The sequence below is a fragment of the Mobula hypostoma genome, chromosome 4 (assembly GCF_963921235.1).
Source record: "Mobula hypostoma chromosome 4, sMobHyp1.1, whole genome shotgun sequence".
Lineage (NCBI taxonomy): Eukaryota > Metazoa > Chordata > Chondrichthyes > Myliobatiformes > Myliobatidae > Mobula > Mobula hypostoma.
The window spans coordinates 178911155-178925667 of NC_086100.1; the positions used below are offsets into that span (position 1 = coordinate 178911155).

The window sequence follows — 14513 nt, forward strand, 5'->3', positions numbered from 1 at the left end:
TTTCGGGCCAAGACCCATCCTGATGAAGGGTCTTGGCCTGAAATGTCGACTGTTTACTTTTTTTCAATTGATGCTGCCTGACTTGTTGAGTTCCTCCAACATTTTGTAAATATTGCTTGGATTTCCAGCATCTGCAGGTTTTCTCGTTTGTATGGTTGTATTTTCTTTTGTTCAATAGTATTACATTAAATTATTCTTTTGAACACCTGCTGAATCCTTCTGGTATTCTCAGTTATCATGTCTCTTGCTTGGCCAGTGCCAGTCCTGTCCTCGTCAACTGCCATGCCTGAAGCTGTGGAATTCCCCACAAAACCTCACTGTTCTGCTTCATTTTTAAGGTATTCTATAAAACCTACCTCTCACCTGGCACTTGGTTGCTTGTCCCAATATATTTTTATGCAATCAGGTTAAATCTTGCTCAATGTGATAAGTCCATAGTCATAAGATCTACAGGAAAGAAAAGCAAAATGGTAAATAGGCAGCAGTAGTAATTGTGACTATGGATGAAATAGGGAAATAGGTGAAAATGAAGTGGTGCCTACTTAACTACAGTCATGAGACGAGAACATCACAAAGATAGAGCCGATTTATTGCAAATTTTAATGCATGTATAAACCAGGATAATCAGACCATCCATATCTGAAAGGTTTCTTAATGTGTTCAGGATCATATTCTGCAATAAAAAATCCTATATCTAACAAGGAAGAGGCCATTTTAACTTTAATGAGGAATAATGAACCAGATTAAGGTCACAGTATGAAGGTTCTTTGTTTTAAATGCGTAAAACAGTTTAATGTAATATTTAAAAGAGCTTTAGCAGAAATCTAAATTTCTCCATTTAGAGTCAAAGTCACAGAGTAACCGAAACAGGCCCTTCAGCCCAAATGGTCCATGCTAGTCCTAGTTGTCTACGTTTGGCCAACTTCCTCGGACAGCTTGGTCCAACTACTCAATTGTCACTGTGTGAAGAAGTTAACATTCAGGTCTCTTTTATGAGAGAGAGAGAGATAGAGATAGATAGATAGATAGAGAGAGAGAGAGAGAGAGAGAGAGAGAGAGAGAGAGGAGAGAGAGAGGGAGAGAAATTGGCACAAAACAGAAGTTAATTTCATTATTGAGGTTTAAAGTTGAGGTAGTTTTCCTTGAGTTTATTTTGGTCTTCATTGTTGAGGTTTAAAGTTGAGGAACAACGCAGGAGACTGGTGAGAGTGTGATTAGGCGAGAAAAAAACGCGACAGGAGGTTGAAACCGTAGGATCACAATTGTGCACTGAGCCATGGTGGTCTGCAAAATGATCAGTCACTCTGCTTTTGGTCTCTTCACTTTAGAGGAGACCATGTCATGAGCTCTGAATGCAATACTCTAAGCTGGAGGAAGTGTAAGTTATCCTTAGCTTCATTTGGAATGGCTGTTTGATGCTAGTAGGAAAGGTCAGTGTTGCAACACCCGCAGTTCCTTGGGAAAGTGCTGTGAGAAGGTGAATAGCTGGGGAAATGTAAGAGTGGATCAGGGACACAATGGCACTATCAGAATTCTGATAGAGGAGGGGACTGAGCTATGTGTCTGCCGGTGGAATCCTGTTGTAAATTGTATAATTATGGGTGATAGGAGTTTAACAAGCTAGTATTGATATTATTTCTCCAACTAATGTAAGAAAAATGCTGGAGGAACTTAGCAGGTCAGGCAGCTTGAGAGGAATAAAAAGTCAACATTTCGGACAGAGACCCTACATCAGGATTGGAAAGGAAGGGGCAAGCAACCAAGATAAGAAGGCCAGGGGAGGGAAAGGAGTACAAACTGGAAGGTGATACGTGAAACCAGGTGAGGAGGAAGATAGGTGGGAGGGGGAGGGGTGGAATGAAATGCAAAGCTGGGTGCTGATAGGTGGAAAAGGTAAATGGCTCAAGAAGAAGGAACCTGATAGGAGAGGAAAGTGGACCAATGGAGAAATGGTAGGGGGAGGGGCACCAGAGGGAGGTGATAGGCAGGTGAAGAGAAGAGAAGAAGTAAGAGGGGAGCGAGAATGGAGAATGGAAAAGGAGAGAAGAGGGGATGGGTAAGAAATTACTGAGAAGTTGGAGAAATTGATGTTCATGGGGTTTGCTAACCCCATGCCCAACCCTCCGTTTGCAACCAGGCTTGGGATTGTCCATCCTGAGCTTGCATAAATTAGGTTAATTGTGCTTAAATATATTCATGAAAAGATCTCATTAAAGTGTATAGAATTTCAGTAAGTATTAATTCCAAATAATATAAAGCATTAGGAGCTATTACAGGACAGTGTCTCTGAAGTAGTAGATCAGTAATGACCTACGTTTGTAATTCGTGAGCAGAGCCTGCTTCTGTTTCTTAAGTTCATTGGGTTAAACCTTTCCGAGCTGCATTTCTTGATGACAATAAGCAAACAAATGAAGTTCTACCGAGACATCATTTGACAGACATTTCAAATTATTTGACATTGAATCTTGCATCTTGGACTATGGGCTCTGACTGGATCAATTCTGAGGAACTATCAGGGGAACATTTATTGGATGGATATATGTTGACTGCTAGAACACCATGTTTGAGCCAGCTTCCATATCAGGAAATAAATATTGAATCATACTTTCTGCATTATTATGATCTAATTTATAATCTTTCCAATACATCTTGACTGAGACTTTCAATTACACGCATGCTGCAAAAGGTCATTTTACTCCACTTCCAATTATATTGCATGCACTCACCACTATAAATTGTTACAAGGCTGTCTGAGCCCTATGCAGCCTTTCCCCTTCCAAACAACCTTGTAACACTACATCATTTCATCTGCTGGGAGTAACAGAAATGGATTCAATAGGATTTAACCATCTCTTTTTCATGCCTTCCCTCGACCACCCATCCCTGTTCCCCAGTCATAGAGCGCTACAGCATAGAAGCAGGTCCTTGCCGAAATATTATTCTCCCTAGTCCCATTGACCTGCATCTGGACCATAGCCCTCCATACACTTCTTATCCATGTACCTATCCAAACTTCACTAAATTGCTGAAATCGACCCACATCCACCCCTTTGAATGTGAGCTATTGAATAACTTGGGAGTTGTGCAGCCTCAGTTGCAGCGAGAACTAGGCCTCAAGCCTCGGGCTTGCCTGCTGCTACAGACCAGGAGAGAGACGCGGAAGCGCTACAGTGTGATGAGCTCGGCTGGGGCCTGGCCTTGCCCATCAGTGCTGCACTGCTGTGTTCGAGCAGTGTGACGACAGGCTGGATTACATGTGTCTGTACACTGCCGGGAGACTCTACCATCGATTGTTGGACATTGTTACTCAGGGTCTTGAACCATATATGTCTTTTTTTTGAGTAAATATGCTTCTTTGCTCAATATTTTGAATTATGTTACTCGCTATTTTTGAATGTTTGCTTGCTATTTTGAATATGTTGCACTTTGGCCCCAGAGGAACGCTGTCTTGTTCAGCTGTATCTATGCATGGTTTGAATGATAATTAAAGCTGATTTGATTTGAGATATGAAAAAGTGAGAAGGGAGTGCTATGGACCTAACATGGGGAAATGGCATTAGTGTTGGCAAGTACCACGGTTGGCACAGATTATAATTTCAAATGTGGCACTGTAGTGAAGCAGTTCATGTAATGTAACCCAGCAATCTAAGTTCAATTTCCCCGTGTTTCCTCCAGCTGTTCCTGCTTCCTCCCACATTCCAAAGATGTATGGGCTCGGGTTAGCAAATTGTGGACGTGCTATGTCGTTGCTGAAAGCATGGCGACACTTGCAGGCTGCCCCCAGCACATATTTGTACGGCATTGATTGTTGATGCAAATAAAGCATTTCGTTGTGTGTTTTGATCTTCCGACATACATGTGACAAATAAAGATAGTTATCATCATGGATACAGTGGGTCACAGGGCCTGTTTCTGTGCTGTTTGGCTCCATGACTATAGTGAGATGATGAATGTTGTTGGAGTTGTGAACTGCAAAATCTGGAATAAAAGAGAATTTTTGGAATACTCAGGTCAGGAAGCTTCTGTTGATCAGTTTACATCAGTACTGCCGATGAGAATGTGGTTAACTGAAATTGTTAAATCCACTATTGAGTTCTGAGGGCTGCAATGTGCTTGGTTGAGGCTTAACTAACTGAATTCAAATAGAGACATTTTGTGGCTACATCTTATGAGGAACAGAAGAGCAGTGAATAATCTTGTCCTTTGTAAAAAGGTGGAGAGAACAAGGCGAATGTTGGTGATATAGTGAAGACCAAGAAAATTCAAATGATACCGATGCTAATGGAGGCCATGTAAGACAGCCTTGTTAAGGGGATATATCTAGAACAGGGGTTCTCAACATGGTAATCTCAGTTAATGGTAGGGGTCCCTGGCATAAAAAAGGTTGGGTACCCCTGGTCCAGAGAAGGTGTAAACAGTGTTACAGTGATAAATGACTGGATAATCTGGATTTGTTTGATGTTGCCTGGATTGGGGAGTATGCCCTATGAGAATAGGTTGAGTGAACTCGGTCTTTTTTCCGTGGAGTGACGGAGGATGAGCAGTGACCTGATAGAGGTGTACAAGATGATGGAGGCATTGTTCATGTGGATAGTCAGAGGCATTTTTCCCAGGGCTGAAATGGCTAGCAGGAGAGGGCACAGTTTTAAGGTGCTTGGAAGCAGGTACAGAGGAGATGTCAGGGGTAAGATTTTTAGGCAGAGAGTGGTGAGTGTGTGCAATGGGCTACCAGTGATGGTGGTGGAGGTGGATATGATAGGGTCTTTTAAGAGACTTCTGAACAGGTATATGGAGCTCAGAAAAATAGAGGGCTATGGGTAACCCTAGGTAATTTCTAAGCTAGGGACATGTTTGGCACAGCTTTGTGGGCTGTAGGGCCTGTATTGTGCTGTTGGTTTTCTATGTTTCTATGTTTTCCGGGGGGGGGGGTTGAGCAAAGCTGGAGAGGGGGTGGGGGCTAATAAAGGGATATAAATTATGAAGGGAAATGGATGGAGTAAACAGTAAAAAAAATTCTCCTTGGTTATTAACAAAAACATTCCTTTGGCTTTTTTAACCAACTAGTCACCTTTAATGCTGCTTTTAGGGATCACTGCACATACCCTCTGAGATCCTTTTGTTTCTTCATGGCAATCCTTCAAGTACAATGGGCTTTGAGTGAGTGGGGGGGGGCGACGGTGAATAGGATCTGTGGGAGCTTCTCAACACTGAACTTTGATTTAACAGGATGACTTTGGTGCAAGTCAGGCAACTTTTATGTTTCACTTACAGTGAAGGAGAAAAGACCTGCAGAAGTAAAAAAAAAACACAGACTTGGCAGTTTTTAATTAAAAACTGGAATCAGGTAGATATTCCAACTCTTTCCAATATTGCGGATTATTCAACAAAGTAAGGGAAAAAGTTCTATTCAGAGAGTTCAAAGGAGCATCTAAGCAAGCCTGATGCATTTTGGAAACAAGTCCTGTGGACTAATGAAGTTAAAATAGAACTTTTTGGCTGCAATGAGCAAAGGTATGTTTGGAGAAAAAAAGGTGCAGAATTTCATGAAAAGAACACCTCTCCAACTGTTAAGCATGGGGATGGATCGATCACGTTTTGGGCTTGTGTTGCAGCTAGTGGCAAGGGGAGCTTTTACTGGTCGAGGGAAGAATGAATTCAATTAAATACCAGCAAATTCTGGAAGCAAACATCACACCGTCTGTAAAAAAGCCGAAGATGAAAAGAGGATGGCTTCTACAACAGGATAATGATCTTAAGCACACATCTAAATCCACAATGGACTACCTCAAGAGACGCAAGCTGAAGGTTTTGTCATGGCCCTCGCAGTCCCCCGACCTAAACATCGAGAATCTGTGGATAGACCTCAAAAGAGCAGTGCATGCAAGATGGCCCAAGAATCTCAGAGAACTAGAAGCCTTTTGCAAGGAAGAATGGGCAAAAATCTCCCAAACAAGAATTGAAAGACTCTTAGCTGGCTACAGAAAGTGTTTACAAGCTGTGATACTTGCCAAAGGGGGTGTTACTAAGTAATGCCATGCAGGGTGCTCAAACTTTTGCTTTGCCCCCTTGTCCTTTTTTGTTATTTTGAAACTGTAAAAGATGGAAATAATTTTTTTCTTGCTTAAAATAGTAAAGAAATGTGTCATCTTTAACCTTATACCTTTTGGAAATCAGTTCCTCTTTTACTCACTTAGCTATTCACAGTAACAGAAATTTTGACCAGGGGTGCCCAAACTTTTGCATGCCACTGTATATGTCACCACATATAACCCTGAGGTTCATTTTTTGTGGGCATACTCAACGAATCTATAGAATAATAACCATAACAGAAGATGAATGAAGTTATCCCCTTTGGCTGAAGAGCCTGCTGGTTGAGGGATAGTAACTGTTCCTGAACAGTGGGTCAGGCAGCATCTGTGTGGAATACGCTGTAAGGTTTCACTGCTCGTGTAATGGCTTCTCTGTAACGTTCCACTGCTGAGGTAATGGTTTCTCTGCAGCAGCAATGTTTGGGTTATGACTGGAGATAATGGAGCATGCTAGCCAATGAGCAGGATGTTGTTCTTTCTTGTGTGTCTGGGAGCTGGGAATTTGCGGTTTTTTGCCAGGGAGAGGTGAGGAGAGAAGACATGAATGGAGAGAGTTGGTGGACCTCAGATGGAGTGGACTTGGAGCGAGGGTCTGAAGGTCAGCAATGATCGGAGGAGGTCGATGGTGGACGAACGGCCTAATCAGTAAGCTCCAATGTTGCACTTTAGACTGTTTCATGAGAATAGACCCTTTTTCTTTTTTTGTTTTCTTTACTGACCATGTAGTCAAATTAAGAATTATAAAGCTCAATTGTTTAATCGCATATTGTGTACTGTTTGTTATTTCGTGGTACTGATTTGTAACAGGGGACACATCACGCAGCATCCACCCAAATGAGATCTCTTAAGTTTCGCCATGCAGTGGGCTATCATCCCCTATATTAAACCGCTAGCCAAAGCGAGAGTCACATGTGCATGACTGATGCATGGTCTCAGCCTGAACTATTGACTATCCCTTTGCCTCTGCAGTTACTGTCAGATCTGCTGAATTCCTCAAGCGGTACCTGTAGTACCCAGTGGAAACCCATGCGATCATGCAGAAAATGTACAAGCCCCTTGCAGACAACAGTGGAAGTGAGGCTGGGAAGTGATAGGTGGAAGAGGTAAACGGCTGAAGTAGAAGAAGGAATCTGACAGGAGACAGTGGATCATGGAATAAAGTGAAGATGGTGGGGAACCATAGGGAGGTGATGGGCAGGTTTTGAGGACAGGGGAGGAGAAGAGAAGGGGTGAGGGGGCCAACAGAATGGGGGTTGGGTGGCATGTGTGTGTGTGTGTGTGTGTCTGTGTCTGTCTGTGTATGCACCGTGTGTGTGTGTGTGTGTGTGTGTGTGTGTGTCTGTGTCTGTGTATGCACTGTGTGTGTGTGTGTGTGTGTTGCCCCAGATTTCCAGCATCTGCAGAATCGCTTGTGAAAACTGGACTGGGAGCCGGTACTTTTAACTTTATATGTGACCAACATAATTCAAGATTTCAAGGCCAAACTGCTCCTATAAAGGTGAAAGGTAGAGCGAATTAGTCCAAAAAACCTTGGATGCCAAGGGATTTCAGGGGTTGCATTAACAAATGAAGTTTATGGCAGGTATAGAGAACTGAAAATTAGGAGAGGCCCTGTGGGATTCTAGAAGATATAGTGGGATACTAAAAATAGTAATTAGGAAAGTGAGTAGGATGTATGAAATGCCACCAACATGCAAGGTTAGGGAAAATCCTTCAGCATTTTCTAAATATATTAACACAAGGCTAGGAACAAGGCCCATCAGGACCAAAGTGTCAACCTGTACTTGGAACTAGAGGATTAAGATGAAATGTTTCTCATCAATACTCAATGCAGAGAAGAACATTGAGGGCAAAGAATTCAGGGAAGGAACCGTGAAAGTCTGCAACAAGTAATCATTGAAAAGAAGGAGATATTTGATGTCATAGCAGACTTAATAGTGAATTAAGTGTCAGGCCCCATAGAGACGTATCCGATGTTGTGATGGAAGGTAAGAGAGGAGATTGCTGGGTCTCTGAGAGAAATTTTCATATCTTCTCTGCCCACAGAGGATGTGCCATATGACTGGAGGAAAACAAATCTGCTATCTTTATTCAAGAAGGGCATCAAGTATAAGATGGTAAGGCTGTTGGGTCTACCATCAGTGCTAGGGAAATTATTGTAAAAGATCTGGAGGGATGGGATTAATCTGCATTTTGAGGTGGGGTTTAATTAAGGATAATCATCATGGCTTTGTTAGAGAGTGAGCCTGTCTGATCAATTCAAGTTTTTTTTTTCCAAGCGGTAACTAACTGTATTGATGAAGGCTGATGTGGACCAGTGAGGCATTTGACCAGATCCCATATGGGAAACCGTGCAAATGGTAAGAGTTCCCAAGATACAGAGATTTTCAATTTGCTGATTATTGACTTCAGGAGCAGGAAACTGGAAGTTCATGAGGTTGCCTTTATCAGGGGATCAGAGGTGGAGGGGGTAAGCAGCATTAAATTTCTCAGTGTTACCACTTCAGAGGACCTGCCTGTGCCCAGAACATAAGTGCAAATATGAAGAAAGCATGTCGGCTGCTGACTTCCATCGGAGATGGTGAAGATTTGGCATGACATCTATAAATTTGACAAACTCTTATAGATGCGCCGTGGAGAGTATATTAACTGGCAGCTTTACAGCCTGGTATGGAAACACCAATGCCCTTGAATGGAAAATCTACAAAAAAGTAGTGGATACAACCCAGTCCATTATGGGTTAAGCCCTTCCTACCATTAAGCAGGTCTGCATGAGCATTTTCACAGGAAAGCAGCATCTATCACCAGAGAGCCCCACCACCCAGGCCACGCTCGCTTCTCACTGTTGTCATCAGAAAGAAGATACAGGAGTCTCAGGGTTCATATCACCAGGTTCAGGAACAGTTATTACCCCTCAACCATCAGGCTCCTGATTCGGAGGGAATAACTTCACTCAACTTCACTAGCTCCATTACTGAACAGCTCACTTTCATGTTCTCGTAATCTATTACTTATTTATTTATTACTACTATTATTATTTTTTTGTCTTCATTTTTGCAGTTTGTTGTCTTTTGCACACTGACTGTCTGCCCTGTTATTGCAGTCTTTCATTAATTCTATCATGGTCATTGGATTTATTGAGAATGTCTGAAGCGAGGTCAGAGACGAGTCAGTTCAGTTCAGCTCATTACCCCGTAAAGGTCTGAGGATGGTCTCTCTACGGACTTCAGTTCAGAACACTGTTTGCTCGCATTTATTGTTTGAATAATTGTTTTTTTTTCTCTCTCTCTCTGCAAATTAGGTGTTCGATGATCTATTTTTTGGGTTCTTTTGGATTTCTTTGTTTTGTGGCTGCCTGTTAGGAGACAAATCTCAAGTTTGTAAAATTTTTACATATTTTGATACTAAATTTACTTGGAACTTTGATTTTGTAATAGGAAGCAGAGGGGAATGGATGAATCATTTTGCTGTTTTTGTATTTTCTGTTCTGTCCCAAGTTAGGGCTATATTAAGGTGGCCTTTTCAAGTATCTTTGATGCCAGATTCCTTCTACAGCGATGTAAAGTCTTATAAATTTATAGTGGATAATCTTTTGACAAAATACTTTTCACTAACTATGCAGATTTATATTTGCTAGGTAACTTTTCTCTGCATATAATGGTCTTTGCTTGCTGGCACTTCTGTGGCTGCAGTTTTAAAATGGGATCTGGCCAAGTGAGAGCAATTCATTAGAGAATTGTATTAAATTAAATTCATTAATTATTTGTCAAAAATCAGCTTAGGAAAAAATTGACTTCACAAAAAATGTGGTGAATAAAATTCAAATCAGAAGAAGTCAAATAAAAATCACATAGCACCTTTATGCATTTAATTAATGATTGTCTCTTTGTCCAATTTAATAACAAGAGAAGTTTCCATTCCCCTTGAAGTCGTACATTTTAAGTTATTACTCTGCTGGGATTTAATTGTCAGGAAGAATAAATTATACACATATTTTGAGGCTACTGCATACCAAATGGATGAAACTAAAATGATAAAGTGCTGGGGTAGAGAGTGAACCGTAGGTTTTAGTCTGTTATCCTGCTTTTTGGTTCTGATATTCTCACACTGACTTTGCCTCCATCATGTCTTTTTGCAATAATCCTTCTAAGATGAGTGTTTTAGTTGTCGAATGAACATTAATTAAGTTGCCCCACTAAGATTTCCAGTTTGCTGCTTAAATTGAACCTAAGTATTGTCACGCAAATTATGAAATTATCCTGATTCTAACATGGGACTGAGGTGCACTCAGTGGCCACTTTATTAGGTACACCTATACACATGTTCATTAATGCAACTATCTATTCAGCCAATCATGTGGCAGCAACTCAATGCATAAAATCTTGCAGACATGGTAAAAAGGTTCAGTTATTGTTCAGACCAAACATCAGAATGGGGAAGAAATGTCATCTAACTGACTTTGACTATGGGGTGATTGTTTGAGCCAGACAGGGTGGTTTGAGTATATCAGAAACTGTTCAACTCCTGCTATTTTCACACGGTCTCCAGTGTTTACAGAGAAAGGTGAAAAAAACAAAAAAAAATCCAGTGAGCGGCAGTTCAATGGGCTAATACATCTCGTTAATGAGAGAGGTCAGAAGAGAACGGACAGAATGGTTCAAACTGACAGGAAAGAAACAGTAATTCAAATAACCATGTGTTACAACAGTTGTGTGGAGAAAAGCACCTTTGAATGCACAACACGTTGAACCTTGAAGTGGGTGAACTACAGAAGGCTAAAACCACCCTGGGTTCCACTCCTGTAGCTAAAAACATGGTCACGAATGTAAGTTTATAAGCCTGCTACTGAGCGAGTCTGCTCAACTTATCAGAAGTAGAGGAGATTTCGAACACAGGGTCAGGATATAAAGCCTATATTGTATAAAGTCCTGGTGGTTCCTCTTTGCTTGTTCTTTTTCTTCCCCCTCAGCACTCTCAGTGTCTTTGGCTCCATGACGCAGCCTCAACCTCTCAGCTGACTTGAGTCAGCCTCGTCTTCCAAAACCATGATAAAATGTTTGAATTCCCAGCTCTGCCTAGTACCCGTGAATCATGTGCATTTTCTTCTCACAAAAGGTTCTTTGGGACAGGACCATCAATATAGAAGACTGAGTCTTCATACATAAGACAAAAATCAATGATTCATTCAACCTTGTGAAAGTTCATCATAATGCAGAAGATAAATGTCAAACAGATCCCTAGTCTTTTTTTAAGCACAAAATAACATTCTAAATTTTTGGGTTTTTTTCAACTATACTGCAGTACAGATTACATTTAGATACAATAATGATTATAGTTACCAGATTTAAACCTCTGAAATGAAACAGCATTGCAATTTGTGTATTAAACCCTTAAAGCTCTCACTGAACATAATAGTGGCTTTAGAAGGTTCACCAGTAAATTATAGGGAACAAACTAGACAAAGTGCAAAAAATACCATTGTGTTTGGAAATCTGAAATGCAGACAGAATTAAATTTAGACACAGGTTAGGTACACTTCAGTGGTATGGGATAAAGAATGTTCACAGTAAACCCACTAAATCAATAAAAGTTCAGTGCAAGCAGCTCAAAAGGGAACGTGACACGGTACAAAGCAGTTCTGCAAGAGTTCTAAAGCTATGAAAAAAATAAAGAAGTGAGCAACAAAAATAATGAAAAAAGCTAAATTTTATGAAAATCATATATTATTTTTCCTTATAAAACCACATGCACATTCCAGCCATCCCACCCTGCAAAAACTCATTTCAGAGAGGTAGCACCCCTGCCCCCCGCAACCCCATAATCCCCCCCCCCCGTCGACCTCCAAGGGTGTACGTAATACTTTGTTTATTGATTTTGTCCAATCTGTAAACCAAGTTGGGTATATGCAGAAAATGTGACATTAAAATATGTACTTACATTATATTATCATGTTTATTCTATTGCAACTTTAAGCAAGTCTACAGGGAGTTTGGCCTCATCACGTAGGACATCAATAGCGTAGCTCCTTAGCAGCTAGCCAGCTAGTTTAAATAACGTTAGCTATGCTAATGAACGAATGACACCTGTTAAACTCACCTCAACATGTCTTTTACATTTTATCCCACCATGGGCAATAGAAAAGTCACTGTTGCAAACAGTGCAGCGAGCAACACTGTCATTATTTTTGAGGTCGACTGTAAAGCCCACCCACAGAGAAAACTGATAGGTCTACCTAGCAGGTGTCCTCAACCTTTTTTTGCACTGCAGACCGGTTTAATATTGACAATATTCTTGCGGACCGGCCGACTGGGGGCGGGGGTGTTAATCACGAACGGAATATAGGTGATAAGTCAATTATAAGTCAATAGCATCATAACATTTTAAGTAACGTTTGGATATTAAACACACAGCGCATATTTTCCCCGTATGAACATATAAAATCATTGCTACACACCAATATCACCAAATCAGTGGGAGCCCTGGGCTTGTTTTCCTGCAAGAAGATGGTGCCATCGAGGGGTGATGGGAGACAGCGATACTCGAAGGTGGTTCCTTGTGCCCAGTCTATTCCGCAATTTAGTTTTCGTTGCATTCATTGCAGAAAACCCCGCTTCGCAGAGATATGTTGGAAATGGAAGCAACGTTTTCAGTGCTTCCGTGGCTATCTCAGGATATTCAGCCTTGACTTTGACCCAGAATGCCGGCAGAGGTGTTATGTCAAACATACTTTTCAGCCCACTGTCAAGCTCGAGGAGTTGATCTTTTTCCCACGCTGACATGGATGACGCGTGTGCAATGATCTCGCGTGCATTCAAGTTCAACAGTGGGAATGAGGAGAGGTGCAGCTGACTCATATCGTTTCATATAGTTTCCTCGCGGCCCGGTGGTTGGGGACCATTCTTAGCACGAAGTGAGACCGATCAGGATGCTCGCTCTTCCGCTTCCTCTCAAAAAAATCTATTTCCAGGATATTGTATATAATTTCAGGGAGCCACTATCGATATGCGGGAGACACTCGGAACTTCTGGGAGAGGTGGGATGTCTGACATTCTAAGTAACAGTCCAGTAACCGTCTCTAGATTGTTTGCAATACATCAACCTCCTTCTTATACAAGAAAACAAATACTGTACACAGAACTCTAGATATGGTCTCACCTATGCCCTCCATCTTCAAAAATAAATGATAACATTCTGTTGCTTTCCTAATTATGCTGCACCTCCATATAGCAGTGCACATAAGGGCAAAAGATTCAAAGTACATTTATTATGAAAGTATGTATGCAGTATACAACCCTGGGATTCGTCTTCCCACAGACAGCCACAAAACAAAGAAACACCATGGACCCTGTTCAAAGAAAGCATTGAACACCCAACAAACAGGAACAAATTGCACAAGCGGCAAAGAATGAGTGAAAAACACAGAATATAAAACATCACAAAGACATTGAAACAGTCGAGGAATATTCAGTTTAGTTCAGTTCTGTTCAATTTAACCATCTGTCATTCGTTGACTGCAGGCCACAGATCACAGTAAAACAATCTGACCCAATCACAGTAACACAAAATAGCAATAAATAAAACAAGTAACCAGAAACACAACATTACAGAGTACAATCCACAAACCACATTGATTAAACCTTGCCTGACCCAAGAGACTGGTACCATGCTCTGGCAGAATCGAGCGAGAGGGATAAAGAGACTGGTCAACGCAGGCACCTTCCACAGGCAGCAGCCAGTGAGACAGAGACTAGTTAAACACAGGCAGATGCTACCGTCCACTCTCGTCCTCACTGTTTTCATTCTTGCTCAATGCTTTAGTCAGCAAGATTACTGAGAAATCGAGTTGATCATGGGCTCACGCCCATACTCCAGGCCACATACTCCACTCGAAGCCTCACTGAACTCCCTTGGAGACAGTAAAGTGACAGGTCACTCAATCACACTGAAAGCGCACCATCGAAATGTAAAAAAAGGGCTCCAAAGTAGCAGAAAGAAGAAGTAAAAGAAGTAGCTTCTTGAACTGTCAGAAGAATGTCACCTTTGGTCACATTGTTCACTGATTCCATCTTCTTCAAACCAGATTACTCTAAATCTTGGAGCTATGCAATCGCTCACCCTTGAAATGATGCCTTTCTCTTTTCAAAAAAATCTCAACACCTAGCTTTGCAATTGCATCTTTGACTTCCTGACTAGGAGACCACAATCCATAAGGACAGACAGCAATACCTCCTGCGCCATTATCCTCAGCACTGCTACCCCACAGGGCTGTGTCCTCAGCACCCAACTCTACTTCCTGTACACTTACGAATGTGTGGCCAGACTCTTCTCCAACTCCATCTGCAGGTTTGCAGATGATACCACTGTCATGGTCCACATCTCAAATAACCATGAGCCGGAGTACAGAAAGGATATGGTGTCATGACA

The 14513-nt window shown here is 41.5% G+C and overlaps 1 protein-coding gene across 2 annotated transcripts in view; it reads right to left on the reverse strand.

Annotated features, from left to right (window-relative positions):
* The window catches only part of ptpra (protein tyrosine phosphatase receptor type A), a 257136-nt gene that overhangs the window by 230925 nt on the left and 11698 nt on the right, over nt 1-14513 (reverse strand). Inside the window, exon 1 of one of the 2 annotated variants that reach the window (XM_063047093.1) lies at nt 364-381. The exons of the other annotated variant lie outside the window; for it this stretch is intronic. The gene's annotated coding sequence lies outside the window, so the exon portion shown is untranslated. Of the gene's footprint in view, nt 1-363; nt 382-14513 lie in introns of those variants that run through there. 2 annotated transcript variants of the gene reach the window in all.